The 12,036-nt window shown below is 47.2% G+C and overlaps 1 protein-coding gene and 1 long non-coding RNA gene across 2 annotated transcripts in view; one reads left to right on the top strand and one right to left on the bottom strand.

The window, feature by feature from the left end:
• LOC119384176 (elongation of very long chain fatty acids protein AAEL008004) overlaps positions 1–12,036 on the bottom strand; it is a 582,544-nt gene that overhangs the window by 336,137 nt on the left and 234,371 nt on the right. The gene's annotated exons all lie outside the window — the stretch shown is intronic.
• LOC125757328 (uncharacterized) lies at positions 1,695–4,365 on the top strand. The gene is made up of 4 exons (XR_007415245.1): positions 1,695–1,836; positions 3,952–4,015; positions 4,110–4,182; positions 4,248–4,365. It is a non-coding gene; the product is annotated as an uncharacterized LOC125757328 (long non-coding RNA).

The following is a 12,036-nucleotide window of genomic DNA, read 5'->3' as shown; positions in this document are numbered from 1 at the left end:
TTTCTGCCACCAATACTCTAACCGTCTCTTACTTATTTCTATCGCGGACGTGTGCAGCTTTCCAATGTTGTCCCTAAAACCCAAGGCTTCATGTAGACTCGTGCCCACACGTATACCTGGGTGAATATCGCCACATTCAATCAGTACATGTTCCATCGTTTCCTTAGTTCCCCCGCAGCATGTACATTGTTCTTCTTCGTTACTGAATCTCGCTTTATAACTACGCGTTCTAAGGCAGCCCGACCTTGCTTCAACCAGTAAAGCGCTTCCCCTTGAATTATCATAAAACCTTTCCCTCCTTATTTCGTTTTTTCCCTTTCGGTAGTTACTCAGAGCCGGCTTCTTTTCCATCGCTGCCATCCAATAAGTCCTCTCCGCCTCTCTGACCTCGATCCGCCATCCAGCTCCTCCTACACTCTAATCACGGTAACGTTTACGACAGCATAAAAAGACATGTAACTTATAATTTATAAGTTACGTGTCTGTTACAGCAATTTTATCTTTGTGTTTTCTTCATTTCCCTCTCTCATAAAGGTTACATCGGCAGCAGCGTGCCAAGTTAAAAGCTAAAGCACCGCGATGAGCATTGTAACCTTTAGATTGTAACTTATAAAAGCGCAATGACTCATCCGTCAGGGGACCTACACTATGGAGTGGAAGTTTATTGATCAATGTGTCACATCGCGATCTGTCTTGTTCAAGGCTGGCTTTATCAATTGAACAGCGGATGATGTACACACAGAACGGGTCTTGACAGCAGAAAAGCAAATCACAGAAGCAGCGATTTTACATTGCGGCGTACTGAGGCAAGTGATGGTGGGGTATGAACTAAAACTGGAGTTCAATAAGGTGAGCCCGCTTCCAAAACCCGTAATTTATGAAGTGACATAATCTGCACAGACATCGGCAGAAGCAGAAGAACGAAAAACTATCGTATGTTGGTCAAATGTTTGTGCTAAACAACTTATTAAGTAGCTCTTATATCTATTTTGCTTTTAAGCCGCAGAAGTAATTAATTTGCCTCCGGGAAGCTTCGCATATGGCGACAAGATAAAGTACTGTGAGCACACGACAACCGACCAAATTAAACTGACGATGCGATCGAAGAACCATCCCATGGAGCGAGAAAAATATTTTTCCGAGACTCGCAATGCAATTTATTTGAATTTCGCTGTCGTGTTGTCTAGGTTTTTTTTCGCGTTATAATTAACGGATCGTAAAGTGCAGCAAACGTCACGGGCAACATAGCACCAAACACGCTTAACCGTCATCAATTCGCCAACACGGGAGAAAAAGGTGCCGTTGAGTTCACAAAACAACGTGGGACGGCCGCTCCAGTGGAGAGGCCGCGTAGAGAGATGTATGAGCTCGCAGTGAGTAACAAATGTGGCGTCCTCGAGGCGCCGCTTCAACGTTATCGAACCAGGGACGGCGTCATCTCTCCTAGGCTTTGCACAGCTTGAGGTGTATGCCGGGAAGAGCATTCAAATGCGAGGCGGTTTGTGCGGTTGTTGAAGTCGCGTTTGTGCAGTGCTGCTCTTTGTTTCATCGATTTAAACAGATTTTACGCTCCGCGCTTTGTAGACGTGCTTGGTTTAATCGTGTTGTGTACGTGAGTGGCGTGTAACTAGTGATACAGCACGCAGGGACAGTCATTAACGTGCGCGATCCGCCGCAAATAAGCCCCGAGGCATTGCAACGGGCACGTTCAGTGGGCTGCGCGGCCGTTGCGATGAGCTGCATTGCTGATTCTTCGCTTGCCCGAGACTGGCAATTGTCGAGCGGGTTGCATCCGTTGTTACGTTGCCTGAAGACAGTAGTAAATGTGATTTGCAGGTAAGCAATATTCCCTCTTCAGTACGTTATTTGCTTGTGTATATGTACTTATGTCGCGTGTTTACCTGAATTCATGCTCATGCTTAAGCTACTGTACGAGATAGGTCGTGTCATACTTTTATGTAATCGTGTCATAATTTTACGTTTTAAATAAATCGTGTCATACTTTTATGTAATGCATTGTTATTGGCAGTATTTGCTCTGCGTTTGACATTACAAGATGAGTGTTTGGGCGTATATTATCAAACATCGGACTAAGATCATTCGTTATCATACACGTGTATGTGATAAGAGATGAAGGACAGAAGTTTAACCCTTCTTGCTGTCGCCGCCTTGGTAGCTTCAACACGCTCGATGAAGGCTGCAATCACGGTGTGAAATACTGTAGGCGGCATAAACAAAGTGCCTCAGATCAGCTTTGCCCAGACGAGCTCTGCGTGCGCACTAACTCGCTCCTGATGTCAATGGCAGTCTGGGCTGTTTATCATGTCATTGTCACCGGTACATGATATTTCGTGGCCTATATACGCAACGTGTCGGCTAATTCAACTTTTCGCCATGCTTCAAACTCTGCTGCGGTTGTTTTAGGTGGACGAGTGAGGGTTTAAGGCGGTAATGCGGGCCAGTTGGTTGTGATCACTGGTGTTCATTTCGGTAGCGCAAAGAAAATTAGACACATTAAAAGAAAAAAAAAAGCCCTCGTACAGTGATGTAGCGCGTCGCGCCTGTGCAACGGGTTTTTGTGTGTTTCCTTGCAGTAAAGTCAGTTGATGTCTAGCGCCCGTCCTGTCTACGTGTCCTCTCTTGTCTTTAATTGTCTTGCGCTACCGAAATGAATAAAGCTTTAAGTACCCGAAAGACAATGAAATGGCGTTAAGAGTGCGTTTTAAGTGTAGTTTTAAGTTTCTTAAAGGAAATCACAGCATCCTTCCGTGTGTAGCTGAATGTAGCGAACCCGAGGCACTGCGCCGACCGAAGTAAACATTTAATACACACACACAAAAGGACATTTATGACGTGAAAAAATAAATGGTTAAATCCAGTGCTTTGGCTGAGCACGTTTCAGGGGACACGCAATCGACTGGGGGAAGGCACGTGCTCGCGCTAGAGAAAAATGACTGTCACGACGTCTTTATCTCGAGTCGCTCTTGATACCGACCACTCCGTGTGTGTGCGTGCGTACGTGTGTGTGTGTGTGCTCGTGCGCGTGTGTGTGTGTGCTCGCGCGTGCGTGTGCGCGCGTGTGTTTGCTCGCGTGTGTTCGTGCGCGCGTGTGTGTATGTGCTCGCGCGTGCGTGCGTGTTTGTGTGCTCGCGCGAGCGCGCGTGTGTGTGTGCGCGTGTGTTTGCTCGCGTGTGTGCTCGTGCGCGTGTGTGTGTGTGTGCGCGCGCGCGTGTGTGCTCGTGCGCGTGTGTTTGCTCGCGTGTGTGCTCGTGTGCGTGTGTGTGTGTGTGCTCGCGCGCGTGTGTGTGTGTTTGCTCGAGCGTGCGTGCGTGTGTGTGCGCGCCCGCGTGTGTGCTCGTGCGCGTGTGTTTGCTCGCATGTGTGCTCGTGCGCGCGCGCGTGTGTGTGTGCGCTCGCGCGTGCGTGTGTGCTCGCGTGTGTGCGCGCGCGTGCGTGTGTGTGCTCGCGTGTGTGCGCGTGCGTGTGTGTGCGCGCTCGCGCGTGCGTGTGTGGGCGCTTGTATGTGTGTGTGCGTGTGTGTGTATGTGTGTGTGTGTGTGCTTTTTGCTTTAGTCGGCTCAGTGCCTCGGGTTTTCAACGTCACCACGTATCAACCCAACCAGACGGGCTTCTGTCAGACTTCAAACTTCTGCGTCTTGAACTAACTTGAAACCTTACCACAAATATATGCTGAAGTCATCTTCATTCCATAGTTCCACTCATACAGATCACAATGTACGGCATTCAAAATTCAGATAATTCATGCTCATGCTTACGCTGCTGTAAGAGTTCGGTCGAGTCACAAAAATAAATTGTCATGCTTTTACGCATTGTTGCCGGCAGTATTTGCTCTGCGTCGCTCGATTACGTCTAAATGCGTCGCTATCGAAACGGGGCAGCTGAGAATATGTTACGCGATAAGCGATACGCTGTGGCTTAACGATTTTTCAGATAGCACGAATGCCAGCAATCGTGCAACGTAGGAGTTCAAAGGGAGACATGGTCAGTGTGGTTGGTATATGTCTTTCGATGTCCTTAGTTCCTTGGCGATAAAAGTTTGTTCTCTGGCACTGAGATAACTTTTTTTGTGTATTCTCGTTCTGTTCTAGGGTGCAAGCAACGTGTCATTGTGGTTAGAAAAAATGAATTGTGATTTAACTGTCAAAGCCGGAATGTTTAAAGGTACGTAGACAACACAAATGATTTTTCCCGCCATATTAAATGTGTTGCGTTGGAACTGTTTACAGCATACATCCCGCCCAAGGCATGCTGGGATGATCTCCTATCAGGCAGCTTGGAAACTTCCAGACGCCGATATGCCTTATGTTCGGTGCAGCCCAGGTTATGAACTGTCAAGTGGAATATGCCCCTTAAGGAAAACGAGCATATTCAAGCTCCACGTGAAATGCAAAGTATGGTCACTGAAAAATGTAAATTGTAATGTTTCTGTTTCTAATCACCTGCTGTCGTGTTTCTGCTACTAAACTGTCACTTACATTATTGTATTGCTGACTCTTGTGCTAAACAGATGTAAATTGCGTTTGGTATTAACGTGCGTTTTCAAATAAGATTTTTGTTTTCCGATAAACGTATTGCACAGGATAGTAGATTTGAGGAACGCTTATGTAGTGGTCAAGTAACACCCTTTTTTTGGGGGGAAGGGGGTGGAGTATGTGTCTCACATAACATGTTATCGGCAGTTGTGTGCAAAGTGGCAGTAACCGTTGGAATAGTGTAAAATAACGGTCCTCTCCTTTTAGGATCGACTGTCCAGCGAGGAGATTGCGGAATCAGCAGCTGACATATTGACTGATGAAACATGATGGTGCGTGCAGCAAGAGAGGGTTTGACTGCAGATCCTGACCACCTGCTCCTGTAAATTTGTACCAACCACAGGCGAAAACAAGGAGAAACGCTTTGAATACCTGCGGTCTTCTATCAGCTAGACAAGTCCCTGAAGCTATAAATCATTAAACTTTGATGTATTCTGCTTTGGAGGTATAAAGCAATGATATATGAATTCTTTTCGAATGGTGCATGTTTTTTTTCTTCAGAAATTTTCTTGGAGCACGCGCAACCCGAGCAACAAAAGTAAAGGACTGACAATCACCCTCTTTTTGGCTGCCCTCTGGGTTTCAGCTGTCCTGCTTATGTGCAAAGTACCAGCAGTTATGGTATGCCGCACACATTAGTGTACTTAAGGAGAAGCACGACGCTGATCACGTATTATTTCCAGGGGGCTCTACTCAGTATGACCGCTCTATACCCGTGGCCCACCGACCCAGGTGTCGCCTAACAAAGGGTATGTGCCTCTTTTTCTTTCGATCTTCTTCCTGCGACACATCTCGGACCACTCGCTACGCGCATGATCGGCCCAGCCAAGTGTCGTCTAGCAAGAGAAGCGTGGCTCTTCCTTTAGGGCTTCGTTCTGTGCACGCCTAATCTTTTGTACTTCTTTCTGCGGCTTTATTATGCAGCGTACAAATATGTACACAGAGTAATGAGAACTTTCATGGCGGTGTGATATGGCCTGCCCTGTCCTGAATACACACGCTGGAGCTTTGGAATAATTCTGGTACATGTCTGCTTAGAGCACGACAGTTGCGGTGTCCGTGGCAAGAGATGTACGCTTCCCTCATCGCAAGGAAAAGCACAAAACAATTTCCTTTGGAGTTGGCTTAGAGCTTGCATGCATCATAACGTCACACCTTCGCCCACAAGCATCGTGTTGTTCAAATGTGGTCTGCCACTAAAACGATAATTGAAAAGAGCAGGTGATTGGCAGATATTCCTAATCATGAGTTGTGCCATGTGTATCAGACAAGTATCCTCTCTTGATCCAATTAAGTAGATGCTTAAGCATTACAATTTGCATCTCTCGAGAAAACCGCGTTCCGGCTCTTGATATGCGCTCTTGGTATTATTGTATGTTTTGCGTATGCATACATTTGCATTTACTGCGTGTTTTTCTGATAATATCATTCAGCATTCGTATATAATATGCACGAACGTACCGGTCAGCTACTTATTACGCGATGATTTCAGACATTTCTTTGGGTTTTGCGAGAAGTACGTAAAACTGACTTAACGTGGCGTATATATGGCGAGTGGTCTGTATATCAATTTTGAATATACTCTACGCCGTGAGGAGCAGTGTTAATTCTCCGCGCACTTCTTTACCGCCTTCAGCAGCTTCCCTGCTTTGTCAACTTCCCATTTTGTCAGTATCCACGTTTCCAATGCTGATCCCATATTTGAAGGTGAACAAAATGGCAAATAGCCCTATAACAAATAGACGGCTGGTATTTATTATCGGATAAGACACAGTTTGATAAGCACGAATCACACAGTCAATGAAAGTGCACGAGCAGCAGAAAAATAATTGAAGTGCTATAATCACGACAGCCTATGCTTAAACTGCATAGAAGTTAAACCAAGAGAGGATGGCCTGACACGTATACCATGATACTTTTATAAAATCTCTGGTCTTCACTGATATTGACGGGTCGACCACATTTTAATAATAATCGCGGTTCATCATTACTGTAGTGCATGCTAACTCCAAGTCGCCTCGAATATTCGAATGTTTTGTTAGCTGCCTCTTCTAATGAGCGAAGGCGGCGCGTTTGGCCTCGGTCACAGCAATTGTCACGTTCTATAAGCAGTCATGCACTTGAATTATTACAATGCGCCAGAGCGTGATTTCCGAGGAGCACGTTCCATGTGACACCTTCCGCAAAGGTTCGCATTTCTTAGCGTACGTATATAGACGGTGTATTAAAACCGCAGAAGGAAGCACGGAAAAAACACGAGGCACGCGCAGCACGAAGTGCGAAAGAGTGGAAGGCTGCGCTTCCCTTGCTGTGGCACACCTGGCTGATCCAAGCATGCGATGAGCGTAACCTCCTGGAATGCGTCGAAGAAAGAAGAGCGAAGGAAAGAAGAGGCGCAGAGCGGTGGCCGCATAAAATATCCTGCAAGCCGTTTTGTGTAAACAGTATACCGTGTACTGTACAACGTAACCTCTAAAGGAAAGAAGAGGCGCAGAGCGGTGGCCGTATAAAATCTCCTGCAAGCCGTTTTGTGTAAACAGTATACCGTGTACTGTACAACGTAACCTCTATTTTTACGCGAGAACGCTCGATACTGTGAACGGGTACTAAAGGTTACTAGATAACTTCTATTTTATAAGTACACAAATTTGTGAAAATGTGCACCTTTAGTAAACGTTACCGTGCTTAGAGTGTAGTGGAGATCAGTGGGCTGCAGCCATAGAGTTTCTTACTATAATATCTAGAGGGGAATCCGGCGCTAGTGTCTATGCGGGCTCCTTGAGCGGCGCTTCAACCACCATGGGAATGATAGGAAGTACAGGCTTCGAATCTACTTCGGACGGCTTTCGTTCTTGAGATTCGCGACGCTTGTTTGCCGAGTGCAAAACAAAAAGATATTGTTACGTGTACGAACGGGGTTTATTGATATGCGACGCCGCAGCGGTAGCCTCAGCGGCCTTGAGTTGGCACCGAGGTTGTCGCTATCGCCAGGCAAGTCTTCTTCCTCTTCACCTCTCTCATGCCCAGACCCACTACACACAGGTGCACATACCCAAACTACGATTGTAACATCTCTCCGCGCGCAGACGAAGCCCACCGGGCGAGTCAAACAGTCTCTCTAGGAATGAACGGCATTAAACGGGAAATATGCGTAAGTTCAGTCTTTGCAGCAAGTCAGCCATTGGCGTGGAGGCGAGCAACGCAGTACGTCACTTCGCTTATGCGGTCGAGAACAACATAGGGTCCCACATAGTGTGCCAGCAGTTTTTCACATAATCCACGTTTTCTCACTGGTGTCCAAAGCCACACGAAGTCACCGGGTTCATATGTCACGTGTCGGCGTCGGCGGTCGAACCGTAACTTCGAGCGTTCTTGCGAAGCAAGAGTGCGCAAATGAGCGAGACGTCGGGCCTCTTCCACACGGCACATAGTGTTGGAAATACAGAGATCGTCGTGGTCTAAAAATGGCAAAATCGTGTCGAGTGTATAGCGTGGCGGCCTAACATAAAGAAGAAAGAAGGGACTGTAGCCGGTAGTTTCATGCTGTGCGGTGTTGAATGCATAAATAATGAAAGGCAGAACATCGTCCCAATTTTTGTGATCTGGTGCGACGTACATGGACAGCATGTTCGTGAGTGTCCTGCTTGTGTGTTCAGGAAGACCGTTCGTTTGAGGGTGATAGGGCGTAGAGTGCCGAAAACTTGAAGCACATAAACGAAGCATCTCTTCGGCCACGTCTGCCGTGAACTGGCGTCCACGATCACTAATAACGACTTTGGGAGGGCCGTGCCGGAGAATGACAAAGTGTAGCATGAAGAGGCACACGTCACGCGCAGTAGCCGATGGTATAGCAGTCGTCTCGCAGTATCGTGTCAGATGATCGGTGTACACGACGATCCAACGATTTCCGTTGGAGGAGCGCGGAAAGGAGCCAAGAAGGTCAATTCCAACTTGCTCAAATGGAGTTCTTGGTGGCGGCAAAGGGTGTAGTCGACCTGGAGGAGTACTTGTAGGACGCTTGCGACGTTGACATTCGTTACAGCTAGACACGTATTGTTGCGTGTTCTGATGCGTCTTGGGCCAGTAAAACCTTTCTTGAAGGCGGTAGAGAGTCCTCGTTGCTCCTAAATGACCGGATGTTAGATCATCATGCATGGCTCTCAAAATGGGAACGCGGAGACTCTTCGGGACTACCAGAAGATATCGCGAACCTGTAGCAGAATAGTTCTTCTTGTATAGTAGCCCGTCGCGTATGCAGAAACGAGTGGCCGATGATTTTCATCCGTTAGCAAGAAGTTGCTGGAAAGTACTGTTTTTCTGCTGCTCAGTTGTAAATGTGGTCTTGTTAGGAAAGCCTGGCTCCAACGATGCGATGTACCCGTCGAAGTTTTCCGCGTCACAGACCGTCGTGGGAAGCGGCAGCCGCGAAAGGCAGTCTGCATCAGCGTGCCGGCGACCACTTTTATATGAAACCGTGAAGTCGTACTCATGTAGACGAAGTGTCCAACGTGCAAGTCGACCGGATGGATCGCGCAGATTTACCAGCCAGCACAGAGAATGATGGTCGGTCACGACGGTGAAGGGGCGTCCGTATAGGTATGACCGGAAGCGTTGTACTGCGAAGACCACAGCAAGACACTCCTGTTCCGTAACGGTGTAGTTACGCTCAGACTTGCTTAGGGAGCGACTCGCATACGCCACGACATGTTCTTTGGTATCGACGCGTTGAACCAAAACAGCACCGACACCAACGCCGCTAGCGTCCGAGTGCACTTCTGTGGGAGCTATAGGGTCGAAGTGTCGGAGAATCGGATGGGACGTCAATCGGAACTTGAGTTCACAAAAAGCGGACGCACATTCCGGGGTCCATTCGAACCGTACGCCTTTTAGGGGCGAAGCTCCTTAAGGCGGCACCCGTTCGTCCCTCGTAGTCGTAGTCGTAGTAGTCGTAGTGCGTAACCAGTCTTACGCTTTGACCTCCAAGGTGGTGCCGGTGGGAGATTTTTCCTGCGCGTTGTTGAACAATAAAAAATTCGCAGCGTGCGCCTTAACTAAAAGCCGAATTCTTCTGTCTCTCATTCCCCATTCGCAGCCATTGGCATGTTCCAGTAGGAAACGATAGTAGAAGTAGAAGTGTAAGTGTTAGCTAAAAGCCGACTTCTTCTGTCTCTCATTCCCATAAGTAGCCATTGTTTACCTCCAAGGTAGTGCCTGGTGAGATTTCTCCTGTGCGTGATTAAACAATAAAAATTTTGTTCAAAACGCCGTTGATTGATGAAATAAACCAACGAAAGACGCCAGATGTTTTGTAAAAATAAAACGAAAGAACGCCAGATGTTTCTAAAGCAAAACGAAAAGACGCCAGCTGCTTAACGAAAGACGCCAGATGTTTTCTAAAGCAATGGTTTTCTAAACAATGAAAATTCACAGCGTACATGTAAAATTAAAGTGAGCTGCAAGTCGTCATAACTCATCGAACCTTTAGTATAAACGCGCCCGATCTCACGTCGGTGATGATGTACTGGGCAGAATTCACGGAAGATTCACGGTTTACCGATGAACTTCCGCAGCTTCGCCCACTCATCATCATTCACTCTGTGAATATGCTGTGATTTTTTGAAGCAGGCACGTCAGAGGGTGCACGATGTTAGCGAATGCAGGAATAAAGCGACGGAAGTACGAACATAGTCCCAGAAAACTCCGTAGTTCTTTGAGCGTGGCTGGTTGAAGGCTTCCACTGCAGCCGTCTTCGCTGGATCAGGTCGTATGCCTTCTTTGTCTACCAAGTGGCCTAGAACGAGTGTTTGGCGCTCTCCAAAATGGCATTTCTTTGAGTTTAACACCAAACGTGCTTTGCTTAGACAATCGAGCACAAGGTCGAGCCGTGTGTTGTGCTCACGGAACGTGAGCCCAAAGATCACTACATCGTCTAAATAACACATGCAGACTTCCTATTTCAAACCGCGCAAGATGTTGTCCATGAAGCGCTCGAACGTGGCTGGCGCATTACACAGTCCGAATGGCATCACATTAAATTCGAAAAGTCCGTCCGGTGTTACAAATGCCGTTTTTTCCTTATCTTCTTTGTGCATTGGTATCTGCCAATAGCCTGACCGCAATTCCACAGATGAAAAGTAAGAAGCCGATGAAAGGCAATCTATAGCGTCATCGATCCGTGGAAGAGGATATACATCCTTTTAGGGGCGAAGCTCCTTAAGGCGGCACCCGTTCATCCCTCGTAGTCGTAGTCGTAGTAGTCGTAGTGCGTAACCAGTCTTACACTTCGACCTCCAAGGTGGTGCCGGTGGGAGATTTTTCCTGTGCGTTGTTGAACAATAAAAAATTCCCAGCGTGCGCGTTAACTAAAAGCCGAATTCTTCTGTCTCTCATTCCCCATTAGCAGCCATTGGCATGTTCCAGTAGGAAACGTTAGTAGAAGTAGAAGTGTAAGTGTTAGCTAAAAGCCGACTTCTTCTGTCTCTCATTCCCATTAGCAGCCATTGTTTACCTCCAAGGTAGTGCCTGGTGCGATTTCTCCTGTGCGTGATTAAACAATAAAAATTTTGTTCAAAACGCCGTTGATTGATGAAATAAACCAACGAAAGACGCCAGATGTTTTGTAAAAGCAAACGAAAGAACGCCAGATGTTTCTAAAGCAAAACGAAAAGACGCCAGCTGCTTAACGAAAGACGCCAGATGTTTTCTAAGGCAATGGTTTTCTAAACAATGAAAATTCACAGCGTACATGTAAAAAAAGTGAGCTGCAAGTCGTCATAACTCATCGAACCTTTAGTATAAACGCGCCCGATCTCATGTCGGTGATGATGTACTGGGCGAATTCACGGAAGATTCACGGTTTACCGATGAACCTCCGCAGCTTCGCCCACTCATCATCATTCACTCCGTGGATATGCTGTGATTTTTTTGGTGATAGCGTTGAGGCGACGGTAATCAACGCAAAATCGCCATGAGCCGTCTTTCTTCTTAACCAGGATTACTGGGGCTGCCCACGGACTGCACGACGGCTGGATAACATTTTTCTTTAGCATGTCTTGAACTTGTTCATGTATAGCCTTGCGCTCCAAAGGTGACACACGGTATGGCTTCTGACGGATAGGGCGATTACATCCCGTATCAATGCGGTGCTGTATGCGAGAAGGAGGAAATGATGGTGGATCCTCCTTCTGGGCAAAGTCGAAAACTCCGGAGTGTCTCGTGAGAATACTCGCCAGTTCACGACGCTGGTTAGTGCTGAGCTCTTTGTTGATCATAGCCATAATTGAGGAGTCTATGGCGTGCACAGTGTCAGAATCGGACTCATCCGCGCAATCGCGGCTCTCTGCAAGGTTGGCAAGAGAAAATACTTGCTGTTCGCGAATCGCCGCAAGCTTCATACCCTTCGGCAGTGTCGTGGGTTCATCGGAACAGTTGATGGTCCATAAGCTAGTGCGCCCTTGAACAACTGACATCGTACAATAAGGTA

The sequence above is a fragment of the Rhipicephalus sanguineus genome, chromosome 2 (assembly GCF_013339695.2).
Source record: "Rhipicephalus sanguineus isolate Rsan-2018 chromosome 2, BIME_Rsan_1.4, whole genome shotgun sequence".
NCBI lineage: Eukaryota > Metazoa > Arthropoda > Arachnida > Ixodida > Ixodidae > Rhipicephalus > Rhipicephalus sanguineus.
This window is presented reverse-complemented; position numbering and strand designations above follow the sequence as displayed.